This window comes from Pelodiscus sinensis, chromosome 21 (genome assembly GCF_049634645.1).
Source record: "Pelodiscus sinensis isolate JC-2024 chromosome 21, ASM4963464v1, whole genome shotgun sequence".
Classification (NCBI taxonomy): Eukaryota; Metazoa; Chordata; order Testudines; family Trionychidae; genus Pelodiscus; species Pelodiscus sinensis.
Genome location: NC_134731.1, coordinates 14057381 through 14082276, shown reverse-complemented (window position 1 = coordinate 14082276; position 24896 = coordinate 14057381). Strand labels below are relative to the sequence as shown.

Genomic DNA, 24896 nt, shown 5'->3' with positions numbered 1-24896 from the left:
GGAAGCCGCCATTTTTAAAACCCCGCTGGTTCGAACCCCGTGCACGAGGAGTAACGGTAGTTCGAACTAGGAAGCCTAGTTCAAACTACCTAGTTCATTCCCCGTGTAGCCGCGCTGCACGGGGTTCGAACCAGCGGGGTTTTAAAAATGGCGGCTCCCCGTTTATGCAAATGAAGCCCAGGAAATTCAAATCCCGGGCTTCATTTGCAAGTGCAGTATGCCTACATTACCCGCCTAGTTCGAACTAGGAGGGTATTGTAGACATACCCTTAGGAAAGTTAGATGTCAGCAAGTCACCAGGTCCTGATGAAATGCATCCCAGGATACTCAAGGAGCTGATAGAGGAGGTATCTGAGCCTTTAGCTATGATCTTTGAAAAATCATGGAAGACAGGGGAGATTCCAGAAGACTGGAAAAGGGCAAATATTGTGCCCATCTATAAAAGGGGAATAAGAACAACCCAGGAAACTACAGACCGGTCAGTTTAACATCTGTCCCAGGGAAGATAATGGAGCAGGTAATTAAGGAAATCATATGCAAACACTTGGAAGGTAATAAAGTAATAGGGAACAGCCAGCATGAGTTTGTGAAGAACAAGTCATGCCAAACTAATCTGATAGCTTTCTTTGATAGGATAACGAGCCTTGTGGATAAGGGAGAAGTGGTTGGATGTCATATACCTAGACTTTAGTAAGGCATTTGATACGGTCTCGCATGATATTCTTATTGATAAACTAGGCAAATATAACTTAGATAGGGCCACGATAAGATGGGTGCATAATTGGTTGGATAACCGTAATCAGAGAGTTGTTGTTAACGGTGCTAAATCCTGCTGGAAAGGGATAACAAGTGGAGTTCCTCAAGGGTCTGTTTTGGGACCCGTACTGTTCAATATCTTCATCAATGATGTAGATATTGGGATAGAGAGTACGCTTATTAAGTTTGCAGATGATACCAAACTGGGTGGGGTTGCAACTTCTTTGGAGGATAGGGACATAATTCAAAATGACCTTAGCAAGTTAGAGAAATGGTCTGAGGTAAACAGGCTGAAGTTTAATAAAGAGAAATGCAAAGTGCTCCACTTAGGAAGGAACAATCAGTTCCATACATACAAGATGGGAAGCGACTGTCTAGGAAGGAGCATGGCGGAAAGGGATCTAGGGGTCATAGTGGACCACAAGTTGAATATGAGTCAACAGTGTGATGCTGTTGCAAAAAAAGCAAATATAATTCTAGGTTGTATCAACAGGTGTGTTGTAAGCAAAACTCATGAAGTCGTTCTGCCGCTCTACTCTGCCCTAGTTAGGCCTCAGCTGGAGTACTGTGTCCAGTTCTGGGCGCCACATTTCAAGAAAGATGTGGAGAAATTGGAAAGGGTACAGAGAAGAGCGACAAGAATGATTAAAGGTTTAGAGAACATGACCTATGAAGCCAGGCTTCATGAACTGGGCTTGTTTAATATGGAAAAAAGAAGATTAAGGGGGGACATGATAGCGGTTTTCAAATATCTAAAAGGGTGTCACAAGGAGGAAGGCGAAAATTTGTTCCTCTTGGTTTCTGAGGACAGGACAAGGAGTAATGGGCTTAAAGTGCAGCAGGGGAGGTTTAGATTGGACATTAGGAAAAAATTCCTAACTGTCAGGGTGGTCAAATATTGGAATAAATTGCCAAGGGAGGTGGTGTAGACGGATGGTGTAGACGGAGCTTGGTCCTTCCTTGAGGGCGGGGGGCTGGACTCGATGACCTCTCGAGGTCCCTTCCAGTCCTATGATTCTATGATTCTATGATAGGGTAGGTGGAGGGGTTTCAAATATGCTTCCCGTGCTCATAATAAAAGGAATACATTCTAAAGGCCACAGAATCAGATGAGACTGTAACCTAATCATAGAAGGGTTGGAACTTAACTTCATTCCCAAGTTTAATTCTTATGCAAATAGTAAGAACCCAGATATGGGATGGTTCCACATTATCTTCCACATCTTAATGACTTAACCAACCAACCAACCAATGAAGGTGCTAACGGTTCTTGAAGTCTGTGTAGAATCTAGAATCACAATTTTCTTCCACTATTTGATCTGAGGAAGTGGGTCTGGCCGACGAAAGCTCATCACCTAATAAACCATCTTGTTAGTCTTTAAAGTGCTACATAGTCCTGTATTTTGTTTCAGCTACAGCAGACTAACACGGCTACATTTCTAAAACAGACATAAGACTCTCTCAGAGAGAAAGCTGTTGCCTGCCATTTCAGCCAGACTGATCATTCACTTAATGACCTTAAAACATGCATATTGCTTCAAAGAGACTTTAAAGCCAGACTTCAACGAGAAGCTTCAGAATTGTCATTCATGCTTAAATTTGACACTTTATGTATGGGTTTAAACAAAGACTATCTCTCCCATTACAAAGATAGCTTCCCCAATTATCTCCCCAATGTCATTACCTCACAGAAACTTCCCCTATTATCACCCCTATGTCACTACCTTACAGAAACTTACCTTCCCCCCTCACCCCCACTCTTTTTTCCAAACTTTGATTTGTCAATTTTACATGTGTTCACTTTTTTTTGATTGTATCACTTTGGTATATATGGTTGTGCCAATTTTCTTCCACATATTGATCTGAGAAAGTGGGTCTGGCCCATGAAAGCTCATCACCTAATAAACCATCTTGTTAGTCTTTAAAGTGCTACATAGTTCTGTCTTGTGTAGAATCTGGTGTTGGTCATCTTCATTTCCAAGTGCAAACTAATGGTTCTTATCAGTCTCATGTAGCTAGTCTTTAAGGTGCTATTAGACTATTTGTTGTTTTTAAAGTTTTTCCTGTTACAGACTAACTGGGCTATCCCTGTGAAGCTATCTACTCATTGTTTCTTTTTTCCCCTTCCCCCCTTCTTTTTTTCCTCCCCCCTCCACATCTTCCCTTATTTATTCTTGGATGTGGACTTCCAACACTCCAGTCATCTGAAGAAGTGGGTTGTGCCCATAAAAGTGCATGATACCGTCTACATGTTTTGTTAGTCTTGAAGGTGCTACTAGACTATTTGTTCTTTTTTAAGTTTAACCTAATCATTGTTACTGTATGACGTCTCAAAACAGAGGCTTCACTATCATTTTGGAAATACAAAAAGTAAACAGGCAAGCAAACAAATGACAATTTGATTTCTGCAATGCATCCTGTCACTGAGGTTGCCTATTGATTCAATTTACCTTAATTCTACTTGAAGAGTCATTAGTCAATTTTGCCAGCAATACACTAAAATTTTACTCAGAATATTGTAGCTAATTCAATTGAAATTCTGCAGAGGATGATGAATTCTCAGCTAGGTAATTGACAAGATGTAATTATTAGTAATTTAAGGTATAACTAACTGTAAAATGCCTGTGAAATTCACCTTTTCTGTGCTCCATATGCCACCAGTGCTGACAGATGTGTTGTCTTCTCAAAGACAGTAAGACAGGCTTAGGTGTCCGGCTGCTGCTACTGACAATTTTCACACCATCTGAGTGAAGCACTTGGCCTTATCTCACTGCACCAGTTGATTTATTCCAGATCAGCTCCAACTGCTTTAAATTGCAACCACACACCACTTCCATCTAAATGTGTACCAAAGCTTTAGCACATTAAGGAAGGATGAGTTAGTCTGACCCCAGGATTTTAAAGAATCCCAATAATTATAGTGGGTTAAAAATAATTAAAAATGACAAAGCTGAAAAAGCTTTGCTGTTTGAGTCATTCAGAGACCCAGGTGCCTTTAACCATACAGGGGACTTCTCAGATTCATTCCTGACTTTGGCACGTTGGAAGTTTCATCATTCTGGTGGGGCAAGATTTTTTTGACAGCTCAGGGCTTCATCTTCCTGTGCTCAGAGCCCCAAAACTGACACAAGATTTCAGGTCAGCACCCAATGCCGTGAGCTCCTTTGAAAATCAGTCCTGATTATGGGTGCTCAAGCAAAGCTACTTCTGACTGTTTGGGGAATTTTGCCTGTCAGGATAGAGCCCAAGGTGTTTGTGTAATTAGGGAAAAATAGAGAGATGTAATAGATGGTTGGAGTCCACTGATAAATGTGGTGTGGGTGGAATATACCGAAATTATCAATGTTAACATTTTTGTGGTCATTATGGTCAATGGTATCTAGAAGGGAAGACATGAAAATAGAAGCAAAATTTCCATCTCTCCAGGGCAGCAAATTATATGTTAAGTATTGAATACAAAGGCGGGTTAGCCAAATCATACTTAGCTGTCATTGGCACTCTCACAACCAGTAATACACTGTACCTGCAGTTGAACATTGTTCAAGCAAAAACATATTTCTGCCTTTCCTTTTCTTTCAAATTATATGCAATCTGGTATTCACATGGGGGAGCTCCACTGAGTGTTACAGGACAGGGACAGAAATCTCATCAAGCTCCATTAATATGGTTTCCTAATGTCACCTTTTGATTTCTGTTTCTTACTCTTCCAATTTGCTTTCCTCGGTGGCTCTTCCATGCTGGTGACCAGGAAGCCGTGTGGTGCTTTGGCACAGAGAAAACAGAATGTTCAGTCCTTTTAGTCACATGCACATCACATGGGACTGATGCCTTCCTACTCTGAAGTGTCTTGGGTTAGCCACTCTTGGACACAGGCTGCTAGATTAGAGATGGCCCAGTCTCCTGTGGTTATTCTTATTCTTGTGAGAACAGAAAGGCTATGTCTAGACTACATCCCTCTGTTGGCAGAGGGATGTAAATGAATCACTTCGAAAGTTCAAATGAAGCAGTGATTTAAATATCCCACACTTTATTTGCATAATCATGTAATGCACTCTTTCGAAAAAGTGCTCTTTCGAAATTGAAACCGCAGTCTAGATGCGGTTCTTTTGAAAACGGGGCACTTTTTCGAAAGATCGTGTAAACCTCGGTCCAATCCGATCCGATCTAAGGTTTACAGGATCTTTTGAAAAAGCACCCCGTTTTCGAAAGAACCGCATCTAGACTGCGCTTTCAATTTCAAAATAGCGCTTTTTTGAAAGAGCGCCATTATGTGATTATGCAAATGAAGTGCAGGATATTTAAATCCCGGTTTCATTTGCACTTTAGAAGTGCTTCATTTACATCCCTCTGCCAACAGAGGGATGTATTCTAGACATAGCCAAAGGGGAAGAAGGAAGGTTTTGGAGGGGCTAGCAGGCACCGCTTTACACCCTATATTTATACCATGTTCAGCAGTTGAGAGACACTAGGTCCTGCATCTTTCCTCATTTCCATTGAGGCTCTCCTCTGCCTCACACCCTCAGTTAAACCTGGTGCCTACCTGCCCCGTTTCTCCATCTAGCATTTTTTCTTCTGGAATATCCAGGGACATTGTCTATACTCCTGGGAGATCAGCGCTGTGCAGTTCGATCTTCCAGGGATTGATTTTAGCAGATCTAGTAGAGACCTGCTAAATCAATCACTGATTGCACTCTTGTCGACTACTATACCCCTTGAGTGAGAAAAGTAAGGGGAGTTGACGGGATTGTTTCTTCCATTGACACCCTGACAGTGGACATGGTAACTTGAACTAAAGTACGCAGACTTCAACTGGCTATTCACTTAGCTGGAGTTGTACACCTCAGTTTGACATTGCCCCCTAGTGTAGACCTGGCCGGCTTGGTCTACTCTACAAAGATTTGCTGTCATAGCTATGTGAGGCAGGAGTGTGGAGGGAAAAAAAATCACATACTCTGACATAGTTACCGTGGAAAAACCTCTAGTGTAGATGCATCTGTAGTGATAGAAAAGGGGTTTTTGTCAAAGCATTTGCTGTCATTTGGGTAGATGGTGTAGCTATGCCAGCAGCAGAACAATTCCTTTGGCAAACATATGCTGTGGCTAAAGCTACACTAGAGAGTTTACAGCTTCATCAGTACTAGTGGAAATGCTGTAAAACAGTGGAAGAGAGGTCTCCCATTGATTTAATTAATCCACAGCCAACAGTGCAGGACCTGTGTCTACCCCAGTGCTTAAGTTGGCATAGCTTATGTCCCTCAAGGTGCTGGCTTCTTCACATCCATGAGTGACATAAATTATTGTCACATTGTCTGATATGTGACTCATAATGGAGAGTGCCGAAGACTGTCAGAGAACAGGGCAGAAACCACAAACGTGTGATATGTTCTATAATTAGATTTTACCAAACCAGGAACAAGCAAGCACTTCTGGGTACTACGTTAGCCTCACCATGGAGTCCTAGATAGTCTCCCGTTGGCTCTCTGGTCCAGCACAACTTGCCACTCAGACAAAATGGGTTATTAAATCAAAAAATCACCTGACATTCAGCTCTTCCAACCGCAAGGGATCAGTCACTGACCCCAGGCGAATGGATATCTTGGAACCCACACCAAAACTAATGCTGACAGCTGATGTCTTTAGTGAAATAAACTGAAGATTCTTTCGCTAAGAAGAGAAATGAGAGTTATTGAGATGTTAAAGCTGATAAAATATATAACAGGTGAGTCAGAGTTTGTCAAGCCAATTGATAGCAGAGATGAGCTGTTGGCTAGTTCCCATAGTCTCTCAAGGTTACTAAAATTGACTTTGGAGACCTCTATCCATTGGCTCAGAGATGCAGAACTATTCATCAGTTCAGAGATGCAGAACTGTTCCCAGAGTTCATTGTTGAAAACAGTCTGGCAAGAGTTTTCAGCACACAGCATGGGCTCCTGCCTTGTTTACTAATCAGACAGAGTTTGTTGATTCTGTATTGTTGAATGCAAAGATAACATGCTACTTCATTTATAGTTGTGCGGCTTCCATCCTGTTTAATGGGCAATTTGGAGAGAATGGGTTTAGTTACAGCCACTCAGAGAGTCTTTCTTTAGTTTACAGGAACAAAGAGATAATCAGAAACAATCATTCATTAGTTTTTGTGCACTCATATATTAAATACATTCTCATCCTAATGCTAACAAACTTTTTGATGAAAGGCTAAATAAGTACAATGTAAATTAACTAGTTTCAGATGAGTGGAGACACTAACACTAGTATTTCATTTGTTTTCAAGCTTTAATGGCTGGCATTTGCCATCTCCATGTAATGTGATAACATCCCCCTTTGTTCCACACTATGTGATTCTTGACAATAAAGGGAGAGGGAGAGACCAAAGTGGTGGAAGATTTTTGTTGCTAAAACTGAGCATTTGTCATGACTTTTGTCGTGTTGCAATGTGAATGCTCTCCAGGTTTTGTTGCCAAAACTGGCCAGTGTAGACAAGGCCTAACATGTGAATTGGCTGTATGACCTTTTAATATTTCTTTGATTTCTATTAGCATGTATGTGAGGGTATGTCTACACTACCACCCTAGTTCGAACTAGGGTGGTTAATGTAGTCATACGAACTTGCAAATGAAGCCCGGGATTTGAATTTCCTGGGCTTCATTTGCATGTTGCCGGGCGCTGCCATTTTTAAATGTCCGCTAGTGCAGACTCCGTGCCCGCGGCTACATGCGGCACGAACTAGATAGTTCAGAATAGGCTTCCTATTCCGAATTATCTGTATTCCTCGTGGTTTGAGCTGGTAATTCTGCTGGGCTCTATCAAAGAGATATTGACCTAAGCTGTACTGTGTGTCTCCACTGGGATGCTTGGATGGTATTGTTATATCTGTAGGTAGGCAAGCTGCCAGACATTAGTTAAACCACAGTCTTTGACTAAAGCTGTTCATTCTTTCGTGACCTTCAAAGCGGATTATTCAGGCACTCTGGGCTGCTCAATACTGCACCCTGAAATTAAAGGCATTGGAATTAATATATGATAACGACACTCCAAAACCCCTGGGCTCATACTCAAGTCTTTTATATTGCACCCAACCCACATTATTTTCATTAGTGTGTGGTGTAATCGATCAATCCTTTGGGCTGTATATTAGCTGACTGTTTTTTTTGTAATATGACTAAGCAAAACCTCTAGATAAATTGGAAAACCTGTCATCTTAAATTTTCACAATGATTTTATTATGACTGCGTTTTTGAAAAGTCAATAGAACTAATTTATATTTTTAGTCTGAAGGTCTAATTTAAGAAATTCTTATGTGAAGTCTGTATGTGTGAGCTTCTCTAACCTGTCACGTCCCTAGGTGCCTATTAATGGAGACATCTATCATTCTGTCAGCTTTGCGTCAAGACCCCTTAAATGCTGTCTGCTTATCATCCTGATTTTTTTTCCCCACCATGACTGTTGAAGCAGAACTCTGAAATCTGGTGGTTCTCTGAGCTAGTGGCTTTGAAATTAGGGATGTAAGTGACTAGTCAACTATCCAATAAGCAGAAGCTTATCGGATAGTCAACTAGTGATGCGAACTAATCATTCCCCCCCTTGCTGCCTCTATGAGCAAGGGGAGGAGGAGGAGCCAGTGCTGGGGGGGAGCTGGCTTAAAAGCCGGTTCCCCCCAGCACTGTCTCTGTGGGGAGCAGGAGGGTAGAGGCACAACGAGAAATGGTGCGAGTGGGTACTGAAGCAGACTCTGCTTGCACCGCTTCTGCTGCGATTCTGCTTTTCAAATGTACAAGAGCCCCACTGGGGCTCCCTGAGGTGCCTCAGCCTTTAAAATGTACAAGAGCTCCCTGCGGGGCTTCCGCTATAAGGTGGAGGTGCCTTATAGATTAATCAATGGACATCCCATTGACTATTAGATTAGTTAATTAATCTAAATTTAACATCCCTATTTGAAATAACATGAAATAAAACTGGCTGCACTGGAGAAGAAACTAGATAAGGGCATACAATAAATTCTGCTGAAATCTTTAAGTCTTAATGCATTGTGGAATTTTCTGGAGAATATTTGATCTGGTGACAAAAAGAATGATCAGGCTTCTCTCCATTAATTTACAGCATTATTGAGAAGGCCGTAAGCAGTTGGTGGGGTCTGATCAGGTAATTCACTGTACTCTTTAACAGTATGTCTCTACCTTTTTTATATGCCCATCTCTGTGCTATTGAAGACCCGTGTTTGCGGGATTAGCGTTCTTCCATCGACTTCGTTTGGCTACATTAGCGAGTCTGCAGTGGTGTAGCTGTGCTGCTGAAAACTCTGATGTAACTGTAGACAAAAGACTCCTAGTTCCAGGCCTGTCAACAGGGGGAGCAATTGCCCTGGGGCCCAGCAGTTCTAAAGGGCCCAAGGTTTCTAGCCATTGGTGTTGCTATTGCGGTGGCTGGAGGCCTGGGCCCTTTAGAATCACCATTGGAGTGCCATGCACTCCAGAGCACCACACTGTGCAGTCCAGACGGCTATGAGGGCCAGTGGCAGGGAGGGGCAGGAAGGCAGTGCTGAGGGCTGGCTGCCACAGCCCCACCCGTTCTGCCTTCTGGGACTGCGAAGCTGCCTTCCCCAACCTTTTTCCCAGAGGACTGTTAATCTTGTTGGCTTCCCTGCCTAGTTCTCATTAGTTTAATCCTCTTCCAACAGAATTACGTTATGCCAACTAGAAACCCTATAGTTCTCCCATGTACAGGGCTGAGGATCAAAGTACTGAACTCTGTGAAAGGTGTTGGTGGGGGGGAGGGCAGCCTCAGGTGGGAGGAGTGGGTTGGGTGCTAGCCTTCCCCCACCGGCTGTTCTGCACTGCCCAGACCGCACGGCCAGGGGCTCCAGCAATGATTTAAAGGGCTCAGAGCTCCGGCTGCCATCACAGCAGCAGTAGTGGTGGGAGCCAGCAGCCCCAGGCCCTTTTAAATCGCTGGGCCTTGGGACAGCTGCCCCTGTTGCTGGGCCTGCACATGCGAAGTCCAGAGGAGGGAGATACAGCACAGCACTTAGGTACCCACTGCTGTTTACCTGCCATGGTCCAAACCACAGGGCCGTGAGGACACAAGCCCAAATCTCAGAGCTTTCCTTCCCTGTCTATAAAGTAATGGCATTCCCTTTTGTACCCTGGCATAGCTCCTCTCCTCAGATTAAAATCTCTTGAAGAGAGAGAGTGTTCCTAAGGTTTGTACAACTCCTAGGGCAGTGGGTTCCTGGCTTCATTTACCTTAATACAATAGAGTGGGGCTAGCGTGCGATCAGTGCTCTGTCCTGTATATTTGAGTCATTACGGGTGCACGTAAACCTAGTTGCTGCTGTTATGGGAGGCTGGGCTCCTACAGCAATGGAAAAGCTCCGTATATCGCTGTAGGGAATGTTTATGGAATGATGGCACAGCCGTGGCACCCAGAACAGAGATGGAGCCTCCGCTGTGCAGTTTCCACTGACTTTTAGATAACAAATTCCATCAGGCTCTTGTAAATAAAGTGTTGTAGAGGGATTGCTCTCCAAGGACAGGCATTATGGCAGGTGGAAAAATAAAATTGTGCTGGATCCCTGCCATAGGCTGTGATTTTACAAAAGGGTGATCTTTGTAAACACCCCCTTCCACCAGCCCACCCTTTCTTTGCATGCATTTTGGTCAAAAGTATGATGGTTCCATTGATTTGTGATTTCTTTCCCTCCATTCCCTGTCTTTGGTTCTCGGGTTTTTTCCACGGCTGTATAAAAAGAGCCTGTTTTATGTGTGGCCTGGTGCAGTTATAAGTGATGACAGGGACAATTTCCAATTGACTCGCCGAGCTGCCGCATCTGGTTCCCTGCCAGGGATGATATCTGCAAGGCACTGAACAAAATCAGAAGACTAAAATAATTTTCCTTGAGCAAGATTGATTTTGAATTGCATCTGTGGAGTGAGCTAATTAGACTTTTTTTATTTCCCTCCAGTTCAAAACAAGACTGTTTTATATAAGCCTCCAGCAAAAGCAATCTGCTTGCATTTGCAGCACATACTCTGTGGTCCTGACTCTTCCTACCAATGGGGCAAATTCTGGTCTTTCTTGTACCAGTGTGAATTTGGAGTTGGCCCACTGAAGTCACTGTATTTACAGGACTGTAATCTGGCTTACTGACTTCAGTAGAGTTGTATAGGTTGTTAAACCAAGGCAGAATTTGGGACACTAGATTCTGTGGAAGTGAAAATACATTCAGTACACTTGCAAAAGGGTAACATTCACAAGCTTCTGTTCACTAATTAAATTGCAACCTAATAGCACTGCGATTTGGGAGGGTGTTTGTTATAATATTTGGAATTCACGTTGTCCATGGTGTCATGCGTGCACATAGCATATTACAGAATGAGTGAAGAAAAGGGCAGCGAGGTTTCAAAAGTGATTTGGGATTTTAGATGCTACAGCTTTGGAGTGCCCAGTTGGAGACCTGTTTCAGGGCCTTGATTTTCATAGTGCTGAGCACCCTGAAAGAATTAGTCTCCTTTAAGTTGTTTCATGTCAGATGTCCAAAATCACTACAGGGCAGAGCTACTCAACTTTGGAAGCCCCGGGGGCCACAATGATACTCATAGCACGTGCCGAGGGCTGTAACTTAAGTGCGGTTGCATATATATATGCAAATAGCTTCTTTCAAACTGATGGGCACGAATGTAAAGATTAAGGCAAGACTAGACAACACACAAGCCCCATTTAAGTCAGTTCTGCTGATATTAATATAACATTTTCCCAATTTCCACCCATATGACAGCACTTTTCACGAGCAATGACAGACCAGGAATTTAACTACTAAAACGCATCTCAACAGAAGACCATTATATTCACTGCTTTTTTGTTTTGGCTCCCACCCACAGGCCGCATGTCGAGCCCCACGTCACCCAAACCACACCGCAGGCTTCAAACAAATGGGCCGCGTGTTGAGTAGCCCTGCTATAGGTTGGACCTCCCTGGTCTGACACCCGCAGGACCTGATGAGTCCTGAATGAGGGGACTTGCTGGACCAGGTCCCCACCAGTGGCCTTCCAGCTACTGCTGGCTACATTTCCAGCCCCAAACAGTCACCCTGCCACCAGCCATGGCCAGACTGCCTGCCACTGGTCCTAGCTCAGCTGCTGTGCAGCCCCAACCCCAGCTTCCATGCCAGGCTGCCACATGGCTCTGGCTCCTGTTCCAGGCTGCTCCAAGCCCTGCTGGGCAGGGTTCCCAGCTGCTAGCCCTTCTGCTGCCTGACTCCCAGCCACTAGGACTCTCTAGCCCAGGAACATCTGTGATCCCAGACCTCAGATTGTGCTGGACCAGAGAATCCTGGTTTAGGGTGATGCAGGATGTGGTCATTACAAAAAAATTGCTACAAACTTCTAGATTAGGATTTCAGTTTTCTCTTCTGTGGGACGATTAGGGAGAGATGGCATCAGGCAAGGGGAGGGGAATATGCTACAAGGTAAGTGACTGAGGTGTTAACTAAAGATCTTAAAGAGCGGTTATTTGGCTAATTGTGTAGTTAATATGATCTGTATCAACTATATGATTGGTTGATCAGGAGAGCCGCTCTGCAGAGATGCAGCAAGGGTAGCTTCTGGAGCCAGTAAGAGCCAGGACTGAGCAGTCCCAGCTTATGCTGGCTTCGCACCACTGAAGCTTTGCATTTTTTGTGTAGTGAGAGCCCCCAAGCTTGTACTACATTTAAAATGCAGAGCCGCAGCGTGGGTGACTCCCAGAGCAGGCGAGCCTTGGTCCACTGCAGGCAGAGGCTGCTTCGTGGCAGCCTTCCCTACCTCCTCCTCCACCTGTCCCACACCCCATTGCTGCCTCTCATACAGAGAGGCAGCAAAGGGTTGGGGAGAAGCAAGTAGTTGAGTACTCAACTCGATTCTCCAATAAGCTTGGCCGTATCGGGTAGTCACTTCCATTCCTAGTATTAATTGATTCTGTTGGGAAACATTCATTTCTCCCTGTAGGCGAAGGTGCATTAGTGGAGACACGAGAGAGAATATTGAATATTTGGTTGTTCATTGAACATCAGCACTTTTTAATTGTCTGCTGCGTGGCAATTGTACTTTTGCTTTCCACCTAATCAAGAACTTATCCAATTAGGTGTTTTTAAAAGAATAAGAGGGTAGGAGGAGGAGGCTGCAGGGGATCTTTGCATACTGGCCTCTCTAGGTGTTTTATCAGCCTTTCAACCAGATTGCTATTAAATATGAATCTGAAGTATGCCTCTGGGGAGTTTATGTAAAATAGTCCCTGACTGGGCTACTCTAAAGACAAAGAGGAAGCTTCTTTTAATAACTAAACCTTCTACTGTGTTTCTTGGGGATGAAATTCAGCTGTACTTAAGGACCAGAATAAGGCCTACATACTTGTTTAAGTGGTGCATCTGGGTAGGGTTTGCCCTTCATACAGAGGTAAATTATGTGGATGGTGGGAAGTGTAAAAGTGATATATCTTGACCAGGGGTGGGTAAGGTATGGCCCACAGGCTGGAATCAGCCCTCCAAGCCTTTTAATCCGTGGCCTGCCCCTGCAGCACAAAGCAGTGCCACTCAAAGTGGCATGCTGCTTTCTGTGGCTCTTTTTGGTGTGTGTGGGGGAGGGGAGGAGAAGGGGGGCAGGCTTCATGCATTGTTCTCATGCACAACAAAATCGCTCAGATCTCATTGGCTGGTTTCCAGCCAATAGGATCTAGGAGATTTTGCTGGGGATGGGGCAGTTAAGCACAGTTTCTCAACTCCCATTGGCCAGTTTCTCCAGGTCACAACTCCCTCCCAGACCCTGTACACACTCCTTTATCCCTCTGGGTATGTCTACACTGCCTCCCTAGTTCGAATTAGGGTGGCTAATTTAGGCATTCGAAGTTGCAAATGAAGCCCGGGATTTAAATATCCCTGGCTTCATTTGCATCTTGCCGGGCGCCGCCATTTTTAAATTCACATTAGTGTGGACTCCATGCCCGCAGCTACACGCGGCATGGAGTAGGTAGTTCGAATTAGGCTCTCTAATTCGAACTACAGTTACTCCTTTTTTGTTGTTGTTATTGTAAGCAGAGCCTAGAGACCAAGGTATTTAAGGTCTTTGCGGGCCCCAATGTTCTGCACTCGGAGTGCCACAGTGGGGATCAGCCCTGACAACCCCAATCCCCTACCCAGGTCACAACTCCCCTCCCTCACCTAAACTCCCTCTCAGACCCTTTCCTACACTCCAACCCTCTACCCTGAGCTCTCTTCTGCATCCAACCTTTGTTCCATGCCCCATACTTCTTTGATAGAAAAATGCAGTCCTTGACTACTTACCAAAATCTTGAAATGGCACCCCCATCAAAAAATTTTGTCATTCCCTGATTTTGACTTTAGTAAAGCTTTTGATTCTATTTCACACGACCGTCTTATAAACATACTAGGGAAATGCAACCTAGATGGAGATGCTATAAGTGGGTGCAAAACTAATTGGAAAACTATTCCCAGAGGATAGGTATCAGTAGTTCACAATCATGCAGGAAGAGTATAACAAGTGGGGTTCTGCAGGGAAAATTTTTCAGGGCGCTTTCTGGTCAATATTTTAATCAGTAATGTATCTACTGGCAAAGAGAACACACTTATAAAATGTCAGAAAGGTGGCTGAGTTAGTCTGTAACAGGAAAAACTTAAACAACAACAAATAATCTAGTAGCACCTTAAAGACTAACAAAATATGTTGCTAATCTTTAAGGTGCTTCTAGACTATTTGTTGTTTAAGTTTTTACATATAAAGTGTGCAGATGATATCAAGCTGGGAGGGGATGCAAGTTCTTTGGAGGACAGGATAAAATTCAAATGATCTGGACAAATTGGAGAAATGGTCTGAAGTAAATGGGATGAAATTCAACAAAGACAAATGCAAAGTACTCTGTTTAGGAAGGAACAATCAGTTGCACACATACAAAATAGAAAGCGACTGCCTAATGCCTAGGAAGAAGCACCATGGAAAAGAATCTAAGGGTCATAGTAGGTCACAAGCTAAATATGAATGAATAGTGTTCCAGTGCAGGAAAAAGAAAACATAATTCTGGGATGTGTTAGCAGGAGGGTTATAAGCAAGACACGAGAAGTAATTTTTCTGCTCTACTCTGAACTGGTGAGATCTCAGCTGGAGTATTGTGTCCAGTTCTGGGTACCACATTTCAGGAAAGATGTGTAGAAATTCGAGAAGGCCCAGAAAAGAGCAACAAAAATGATTAAAGGTCTAAAAACATGACCAATGAGGGAAAATGGAAAAAATGGGGGGTTTGTTTAGTCTGGAAAAGAGAACACTGGAGGGGATGTAATTGTTTTCAAGTACATAAAAGGGAGTTACGAGGAGGAGGGAGAAGAATTGTTCTTTTTAATCTCTGAGGATACAGGCAGTCCCCGAGTTACGCGGATCCGACTTATGTCGGATCCGCAGTTACGAACGGGGATTTTCTCGCCCCGAAGGACTGGAGCGGCGGGACGCCTGGTGCCGCCGCCCGCCTCCTCCGGGGCGAGAAAAGCTGCTCCTCGTCTCCCTGGTCTGCTGCATTGCCAAGCTCCCTCCAGCCTCTTCTCTCTGTGTGGAGACCGGGTATAGAAGTAAAGGGAGGATGGACACCCTAACATCAGCACCCCTTCTTCTCTCTCTCACACCCTGCACAGCAAGCAGGAGGCTCCTAGGGGGGCAGCTGTAAGGCAGAGGGCAGGAGCAGCATGACAGTGGGTGGAGGGGCAACTGAAGTGCCTGCGCTTGAGAGCTTCCTGGCCAAATCAGTCAGGATCACCTGTCAGAGGCTCCAAGATCTACTGGTAGATCCCGATGGACTCGGTGACCACGGGACTAGAAGATCTGGTTGTTCCTTCTGTCTGTAAACTCCAGCATTCTGTGCTTCCTCTGCACTGAATTGTCAGTATAGCCTTTCTGGGGGCGATCATCTCAAGGGTGGAGTAGCACAGTCTCTGCTAAAACCCACATCAGCTGCAGTATAAACATTAGCCCAGCAGGACCTGAAGCCAAATCCCTGTCTCATTTCACATAGGCCAGAGGGAAGCCATTTGACGCTGGTTAATTTTGGTCACTCCTCACCCTACAATGGATGGGAGCCACTGAGGGCAGGTCTACACTACAGCCTAACAACGCAAATTTTGAGCTGTCCGTACTGTGTTATGTTCATGGGAGGTGCTCTCCCACTGACATAGCTTCTGCTTCTTGCCAATGTGGAGTAGTTATGCTGATGGGGGGCCCAGGCCCATGTCGCCTTGTCGTGTAGACTTGCCCTCTGTTCCTTAGGCAAATTATTTAAAACAAACACATTTCCCCCATTGTTACAGTTCATGCCCCGGTCTTTTTCTGGAGCGCCCTGGGCAAGGGCCTGCTTTTGCAGACTTGTTCATCAGATGTTACGCCTCTTGCTGTAACTATTGGGTCAGTCAGTACATTAAGAATTCTTCAGGGGCTTATGATTTTCTTCCAACAGTGTCATTAATCCACTCCTGCCAAAGTAGCCACCAGGAGAGGCTGCCCTGCTGATAGCGCTGTTTATATCAGGAATTAGGTCGATATAACTATGTTGCTCAGAAGGTAGATTTTTCACACCCCAAGCTATGCAGTTATACTGATGTATGTTTTTATGGCAGAACCGACTCAAGTCTCTGCAGCTTTATGGGTTTCTATTTTTAGCATAATAGCTTTTGCTTATTTCTCCCTTTCCTCACATATCTCCTTTTTCACATCCATGGTATCTACAGTGTATTTGATGTAAACAAGCCAGTTACTTTTTTTCAGTTGATACATGACTCCCCCCCCCCCCCTTCCTGGAGTCAAATAATTAAAGGGTGTTTGTATATAACTGACTGTGCAGTTTATGCTGCTAGTAATTGTATTGCCATAGCATCTGCCGTTGCCGAATGATGTGAAGAACAGCAAACAGAATACTTGGCTTAGTGCAGCAAGCAGGGAAGGGAAAGGACAGATGATTTAATACTCAGCAGCATTCCAAAATGTATCAGATGGCTGATGTAAACAACAGACTTACTTATACCAGCAGGTTTTAGGGATAAACAATGAATTGGATTCCTGCCATACTTTACTTGCAGACCGTCGATGGCAGCTTACCTTGATGTAGATAACAGGCCCTCTTCTGCAACTGCTGCCTTCTCATTTCTTAAATTTTGGTTTATTTATCTTCTAAAATACAGATCAGCAAAAACAGAGGAAATGTCGAGGGCTTAAATTGATTGGCACATGATTTTGAAAATACGCCCTCAGGCCCTGATCCTGCAATGAATCCCTCAACTGGTTTTCCCCTTCTTGCTGCTCTGATAAAGGCCAATGCAGCACCCACTGAAATTGGTTCCTTATAGTGTTTTTCATGGGCAGAGATCAAAGGGCTTCGCCAAGGAAAGTCAGTATTATTACCCTGATATCATAGAACGGGAAATGGAAGCACAGAACTGATTTGCCCCAGGTCACATAACCCATCAGTTGCAGAGCTTGGAATAGGCTCTAGGTTCCCTTGACTGCCAGCTTTGTTTCCTATGTCCTAGAGACCATACTTCTTCCACACTTAGATTCGTTTCTCTGTTCTCCTTTATGCTTTGATATCATTCTATTCCTATCTATTTAACATTTATCATGGACAGATGAGAAAACAAAATTTAGACCTTAAAAATAAAGAATGGTCCTGTGTCACCATGGGGTATGTCTACACAGCAAAGTTATTTCGGAATAACGGCCATATATTATTTCGGAATAATGGGGTGCTAACCAGCACCTGGTGACTAAGGGGTTAAACTCAGGTAGCCAGAAGAACCAATGGGCATACACTGCTGAAATTTGAATTGTATAAGATTCTTTGCCTGCTTTCTTTGTGTGGGAGAGTTAAACCAGGAGTTGAGAGATATGATTTAAACCCGGGCAGGACTACCATGACTTCCAGAGAATTTGGGGCATGGAAGTGGACTGAACCAAGAAAATACTGGAAGTAAGTAAAGGGAAAAAGTGAATCTAGTTGTGACCAGGGTATTTTCTTTCTTTTGTGGTTTGGTTTGAACAGCTCTGTGTGGATCTATCCCTCCCCTCCCCATTTACCATCTAAGCATTGTTTCCAGAGATTTTCTTAGTGTTTTTATTTTGTTCTCCTTAGTTGCTTGGTAACATCTAGCAACCAAGTATGCTTTATCAAGAATATCTTTTGTTTTGTAATAAAAAACACTTTCAAGTGATGATTTGATTCTTGTGTGCTGGAAGGTACAAGAAAGGGGTGTGTGTGTGTGTGTGTCTCAGACTGAGGGGTCAGCTATTAGAGACGGCAGCTTGTTCTTCTCTGCTTTTTTCAAGCTCTCTTGTGGCAGAAGAGCTTGAGGGTATACTGGGGTTGGGGTGGGTTCAAGTGTTCACCCCCAATTTTAGGGATAAAAATCACTGGATGGTGGCTCGACCCCCCAAAATCTGTGTATTGTGATCCTGGGGGAAGTTTTGTAACCATTTTTTTTTAAACCAAGCAAGGTATGTCTAAAGTCTTTGCAGGCCCCCTCCTTTTGTACTCGGAGTGCCAGAGTGGGGAATATCCCTGGGTATGTCTACACTACAGCGCTAATTCGAACTAACGCATCTAGAACTAAAAACAAGTTCGAATTAGCGTTTTGCTATTTCGAACTAGCGCGTCCACATTAAGTGGACCCTAAACCGGGGTTAAGGATGGCCGGAAGCAGTGCCGGCAGGGCATCAGAGGAGGACTTAGAGCGTGGAGATGCTGTCTCAGGCTAGCCGAGAGCTGTGCTTAAAGGGTCCCGACCCCCACCCCGGACAGACAGTTCTCAGGGGTGCCCCGCTTGCAAAGCAGTCCTGGCTTGGAGTGCCCTGAGTGCCCACACTGGGCACAACACAGCACTCGGCCATCAGCCCGGCTGCACTTGCCGCAGGCTGCCATCTGGGGAGAGGGGGCAATTGGGGGGCTGCAGGAGAGCTTCCATCCCCAGAAACCCGCAGAGCCAGCCCAGTCCTCACCATCGGGGGCTCGTGCCCCATTCCTCCCTCACCTCCTTCCACTTACCCTTCTCTAGCCCCTCTTCTTGATGTACAAAATAAAGATAACGTGTCTTCCAAAATGGAATCTGTCTTTATTGAACAAAACTGGGGGAGACTGGGAAAAGGAGGTGGGAGAGGGGAAGAGAGAGGCTGGGAGAGGGGAGGGCAACTAAAATGATCAGGGGTTGGGAACAGGTCCCATATGAAGAGAGGCTAAAGAGACTGGGACTTTTCAGCTTAGAAAAGAGGAGACGGTGGGGGGACAGGATAGAGGTCTCTAAAAGCAGGAGTTGGGTGGAGAGGGTGCATACAGAAAAGTTCTTCATTAGTTCCCATAAAGAAGGACTAGAGGACACCAAAGGAAAGGAATGGGTAGCAGGCTTCAAACTAGTAACAGAAAGTTGTTCTTCACAAAGCAAAGAGTCAACCTGTGGAACTCCTTGCTGCAGGAGGCTGTGAAGGCTAGAACTGGAACAGAGTTTAAAGGGAAGTGAGATCAAGTCATGGAGGTTGGGTCCATGGAGTGCTATTAGCCAGGGGGTAGGAGTGGTGTCCCTGACCAAGGTTTGTGGAAGGCTGGAGAGGGATGGCACGAGACAAATGGCTTGGTCACTGTCTTCGGTCCATCCCCTCCAGGGTCCCTAGGGTTGGCCGCTGTCGGCAGACAGGCTACTGGGCTAGATGGACCTTTGGTCTGACCCAGGACGGCCATTGTAAGCTCAGGGCTCAGGGTCGGGGGTCTCAGTGGACCCCCTTGATTCTCTTGCACACCTGCAAGACGAGGTCCACGATGTCCGCACTAGCCCAGGCAGGTGCCCGCCTCTTGTGGTCCCGGGCAAGCTCCCGGGAGCCGCCAGCCTGGTCCCGGGAAGAGGGGGAGGGCTGGGGGGTATCGGGTGGGTGGCTCGATCAGTGCCAGGTGCAGGGTCTGCTGGCTGGGTGCTGGCAGGCTTGCACCTGGCACGGGTACCGTAGCCAGCCCGTGCCCCTTTAAGGGGTCCGGGGCCGGGAGGGGGGCAGTAGAGTTTCCCTGGTGTTGGCCAGAGTGGCCACCAGGGAAATTTGGGGAGGGCTAGCCTCCCACTAGTTCGAATTAAGGGGCTACACACCCCTTAATTCGAACTAGCTAGTTCGAACTAGGCTTAATCCTCGTGGAATGAGGATTACCTAGTTCGAACTAAGCGCTCCGTTAGTTCGAATTAAATTCGATCTAACGGAGCGCTAGTGTAGCGCCTATGAAAGTTAGTTCGAACTAACGACCGTTAGTTCGAACTAACTTTGTAATGTAGACATACCCCCAGAAAGATGCTGTGATGGATAGAAGTGCTGGCCAGCACCCAGTGACTAAGGGGTTAAATTCAGGTAACTAGCAAGGGTGTTGGCAGGGGGCCAAAAGAACCAATGAGGATACAGTGCTGGAATTTGAATTAGATAGAAATACCTCGTCTGCTCTTCCTTTGTCTGGATTCTAAGTTAAGGGCTGGAGGGAGTAGATGCAGTTATCAGAATTACCATGTCTATAAGAAATATGGGACATGGGAGTAAACTGGACGTGAAAATATAGATCAGCCTGGATTGTGAGCAGAAGGAAAAGTGTATCTAGTCATGTTCAGGGTATTTGTGCTTTATTCTGATTGTTTGGTTTAAACTTCTCTGTGTGAATCCATGCCTTCCCTCCCCTATTCACTATCTAATGGTACGTCCAGACTACAGGGTTTTGTCGACAGAAGTTTTGTCGACAGATACTGTCGACAAAGCTTCTGTCGACAAAGAGCGTCTAGACTTCATTCTGTTCTGTTGACAAAGTCTAGACACAACCCTACATGCAATAACACCTTCTGTCGACAGATTTAAAATGAAAACTAGAGGCAGATCACTAGAACAAACAAGACTGCAAAACTGATTACTCAAGGAATAGCAAAATGTAAGCACAGGAGACCAGAATTTTTGTGCTGAACGCCCAATGACGACTCTGGTGAACAGTTTCTGCAAAGGTTGCCGCATGCACATATTAAACGTAACTCTGCTGTGAAAAGTCACTGTATAAATTGTACCCTTCCCCTGTGTATTTTGAGTCCTGCCTGCTTGCTTTTACCTCTGCCAGCACTGCAAAGCCAATGCAGATCTGGGAGGGTGAGGTATGTTTATGTTGACTAAGTTTTGACCGCAGAATTTCTGTGTCTGGTGATGTGTGACCCAGAAAGATCCCAGCTCATCTCGGGAGGCAGAACTACCAGACATACTGTGGAAATTGGTGCCAGAAAAACAAACATGGGGCCCCAGGATGCCATTTTTAGGTACTTTTCAGAGCAGAAATCTCATGTGGGCCTTGACTTAGGAAAGTGCTTACGCACCAAGTGAACAGTCCCATTGACATCAGTGAGATTAATTTTTTGATAAAGTAGCTTCCAGAATCAGGCTTTTTTCATGTAGCATAAATGTCAGTCACTTCACTTGTCTAGTCTGTGTCAGGACAATCCCCCTCCACCTCTTCTTGCCCCTGCTCTGACCCCTCCCCCCTACCATTGCTCTGCCCTCACTCCTCTTCCACACCCCATACCTGCTCCCACCCCACCGCTTCCTCCAACCAGTGCGGCCTAGGGGACTCGCGAGGCTGGCACTCCTCCACACCCACTGGGCAGCAATACAGCCAAGGGCGGCCCGAGGCGGGCTACTGGCAGCTGGCGCCCCAGGCGGAATGCGCAATCGGCGCCCCCGCCTCCATAGCCCTCAATGGTGTGACGTCATCATTGGGCGCCCCGTTTAATGCAGCGCCCTAGGTGATGGCCATGTCGGCCTATACGTGCGGGTCGCCCCTGAATACAGCCCCAGCTCACTTTGCCGCCCTGGTTGTGTTGCTCTACACTCTGGGGGAAAGTCTATTTAAGCAATGGGAAGCAATCACCTTTTGTCTTCAGCTGGTCTATGAAACTGCCTGACAACCCCTAAGTCAGAGAATCATAGAACCATAGAGCTGGAAGAGACCTCAGAAGGTCATCAAGTCCAGCCCCCTGCTCTAGGCAGGGTCAATCCCAACTAAATCAACCCGGCCAGGGCTTTGTCAAGTCGAGACTTAAACACCGCTAGGGATGGAGACTCCACTACTTCCCTAGGTAACCCATTCCAGTGCTTCACCACCCTCCTAGTGAAATAGTTTTTCCTAATATCCAACCTGGACTTCTCCCACCACAACTTGAGACCATTGCTCCTTGTTCTGCCCTCTGTCACTACTGAGAACAGCCTTTTTCCAACCTTTTTGGAACCTCCATTCAGGAAGTTGAAGGCTGCTATCAAATCCCCCCTCACTCTTTGCTTCTGCAGACTAAACAGACCCAACTCCTCTCCTCCTAAGTCATATGCTCCAGTCCCCTAATCATTTTGGTTGCCCTCCGCTGGACCCTCTCCAATACATCCACATCCTTATTGTAGTGGGGGGCCCAGAACTGGACACAATACTCCAGATGTGGCCTTACCAGATCCTAATAAAGGGGAATAATGACATCTCTGGATCTGCTGGCAATGCTCCTCTTAATGCAACCTAATATGACATTAGCCTTCTTGGCTAGAAGAGCACACTGTTGACTCATATCCAGCTTCTCATCCACTGTAACCCCCAGGTCCTTTTCTGCAGAACTACTAAACTGGTTGGTCCCCAGCTTGTAACAGTGCTTGGGATTCTTCCGTCCCAAGTGCAGGACTCTGCACTTGTCCTTGTTGAACCTCATCAGATTTCTTGTGGCCCAATTCTCCAATTTGTCTAAGTCACTCTGGATTCTATCTCTGCCCTCAAGCGAATCTACTTCTCCCCCTAGCTTCGTGTCATCTGCAAACTTGCTGAGGGTTCAGTCCATCCCCTCGTCCAGGTCATTAATAAAGATATTGAACAAAATTGGTCCTAGAACTGAACCTTGGGGCACTCCACTAGAAACCGACCGCCATCCTGACATCGAGCCATTAATCACTACCTGCTGGGCCCGGCCTTCTAGCCATCTTTCTATCCATCTTACTGTCCATTTATCCAATCCACATTCCCTTAACTTGCTGGCAAGTATATTGTGGGAGACCGTATCAAAAGCCTTGCTAAAGTCTAGGTATATCACATCCACTGACTTTCCCACGTCCACAGAGCCAGTTACCTCATCATAGAAGCTAATCATATTGGTTAGGCACGACTTTCCCTTTGTGAATCAATGCTGACTATTCCTAATCACTTTCCTCTCTTCCAAGTGCCTCAAAATGGATTCCTTAAGGATCCCTTCCATAATTTTTCCAGGAACCGAGGTAAGACTGACCGGCCTATAGTTCCCTGGATTGTCCTTCTTCCCTTTTTTGAAGATGGGCACTACATTTGCCTTTTTCCAATCATCTGGGATTTCTCCCGATCTCCACGACTTTCCAAAGACAATGGCCAAAGGCTCTTCAATGACATTTGCCAACTCCCTCAGTACCCTCGGATGCATTAAGTCCGGACCTATGGATTTGTGTACGTTTAGCTTTTCTAAATAGTTCCTAACCTGTTCTTTACCCACCAAGGGCTGTCCATCTTCATCCCATCTTGCGTCACTTAGCGCATTAGTCTGGGAGCCCACCTTGTCCGTGAATACAGAGGCAAAGAAAGCATTGGGTACTTCAGCTTTCCCCACATCATCTGTCACTAGTTTACCTCCTTCATCCAGTAGGGGCCGCACACCCTCTCTGATCACCTTCTTCTTGTTAACATGCCTGTAGAAACCTTTCTTGTTACCTTCCCATCCTTAGCCAGGATGCACTTAGCAGGGCACAGTGGGTAACTGGTGATGCTTCCACCTTGGAAATATAGCTACTTTTCAAAAACAGAAGTGCCATGGGAGCAGGGGGCAAGCAGGGGACTCATGTGGTCCCCCACTGCCCCCATGATCTCCGCGTGGACTTTGGTTTTGAAATGTACAATCCTCCCCTCCCCCGCTCCCTCCTTTTGACATGTACAAGAGCCCCAGAGGGAGCTCTTGTACATTTCAAAAGCAAAGCATGCAGTGGGGAAGTCCCCTATGGGCCCCATGCTCCCCGCAGCACTTCTGCCTTTGAAATGGCAGAGGTATCTTTATTGACTAATCGATCATCAGTGCAAATTGTGTTGACAGTTCTATTAGTTGATTAATGTACCCCTAGTGCAAATAATTGTTACTTGGGGGGGAGCAACCACTATGTATATTGCTCTTTCATTGCTAAAGAGGGTGGAGCATCCTCATGTGTAAAACTTGTACACAGAGAAAGATGGATTTATTTGTGGCTTTGATCACTTTTGGGTTCCTGAGTGCTGAGCTGTGGAACTGTGTCCTCCGAGAGCTGAAGCGGTTTAGTGTCTGTATTGCACTCCACAGGGGCAGCAATCCCAACTCTGGCCTGTCTGGGTGGTATCAGAAGATCTGGCCCAGCTAGACAGGGTGTGGTGGTAAGGGGCAGCTCCAGGGAGTAATAAAGCCAGCATCAGTGGCATGATCAGCACTCTTGGGAACAATTGCAAGGGGACTTCTCTGATCACACCCTGTCACTCCTTCTCCCCATAGTCACTACCCATCTGAGGTGGGGGAAATTCCTTCTTGACCCCACGTATGGCAATTGGTTGTAGACCCTAAGGGTGTGTCTAGACTACATGCCTCCGTCGACGGAGGCATGTAGATTAGCCAGATCGGCAGAGGGAAATGAAGCCGCGATTAAAATAATTGTGGCTTCATTTCAATTTAAATGGCTGCCCCGCTCTGCCGATCAGCTGTTTGTCGGCAGATTGGGGCAGTCTGGACACGCCGCGCCGACAAAGAAGCCTTTCTTGATCGGCACAGGTAAACCTGGTTTCACGAGGCATACCTGTGCCGATCAAGAAAGGCTTCTTTGTCGGCGCGGCGCGTTCAGACTGCCCCGATCTGCCGACAAACAGCTGATCGGCAGAGCGGGGCAGCCATTTAAATTTAAATGAAGCCTCGATTATTTTAATGGCGGCTTCATTTCCCTCTGCCGATCTCTACATGCCTCCGTCGACGGAGGCATGTAGTTTAGACGTACCCTGAGAGTCTCAGTAAGAACCAGCCCTCCTCTCCAGTGTCCCATCTCCAGCTGTGGCCATACTTGGCT

The 24896-nt window shown here is 45.7% G+C and overlaps 1 protein-coding gene across 6 annotated transcripts in view; it reads left to right on the top strand.

Annotated features, from left to right (window-relative positions):
* The window catches only part of PITPNM3 (PITPNM family member 3), a 518333-nt gene that overhangs the window by 266568 nt on the left and 226869 nt on the right, over positions 1-24896 (top strand). Inside the window, exon 1 of one of the 6 annotated variants that reach the window (XM_075904893.1) lies at positions 8878-8895. The exons of the other annotated variants lie outside the window; for them this stretch is intronic. The gene's annotated coding sequence lies outside the window, so the exon portion shown is untranslated. Of the gene's footprint in view, positions 1-8877; positions 8896-24896 lie in introns of those variants that run through there. 6 annotated transcript variants of the gene reach the window in all.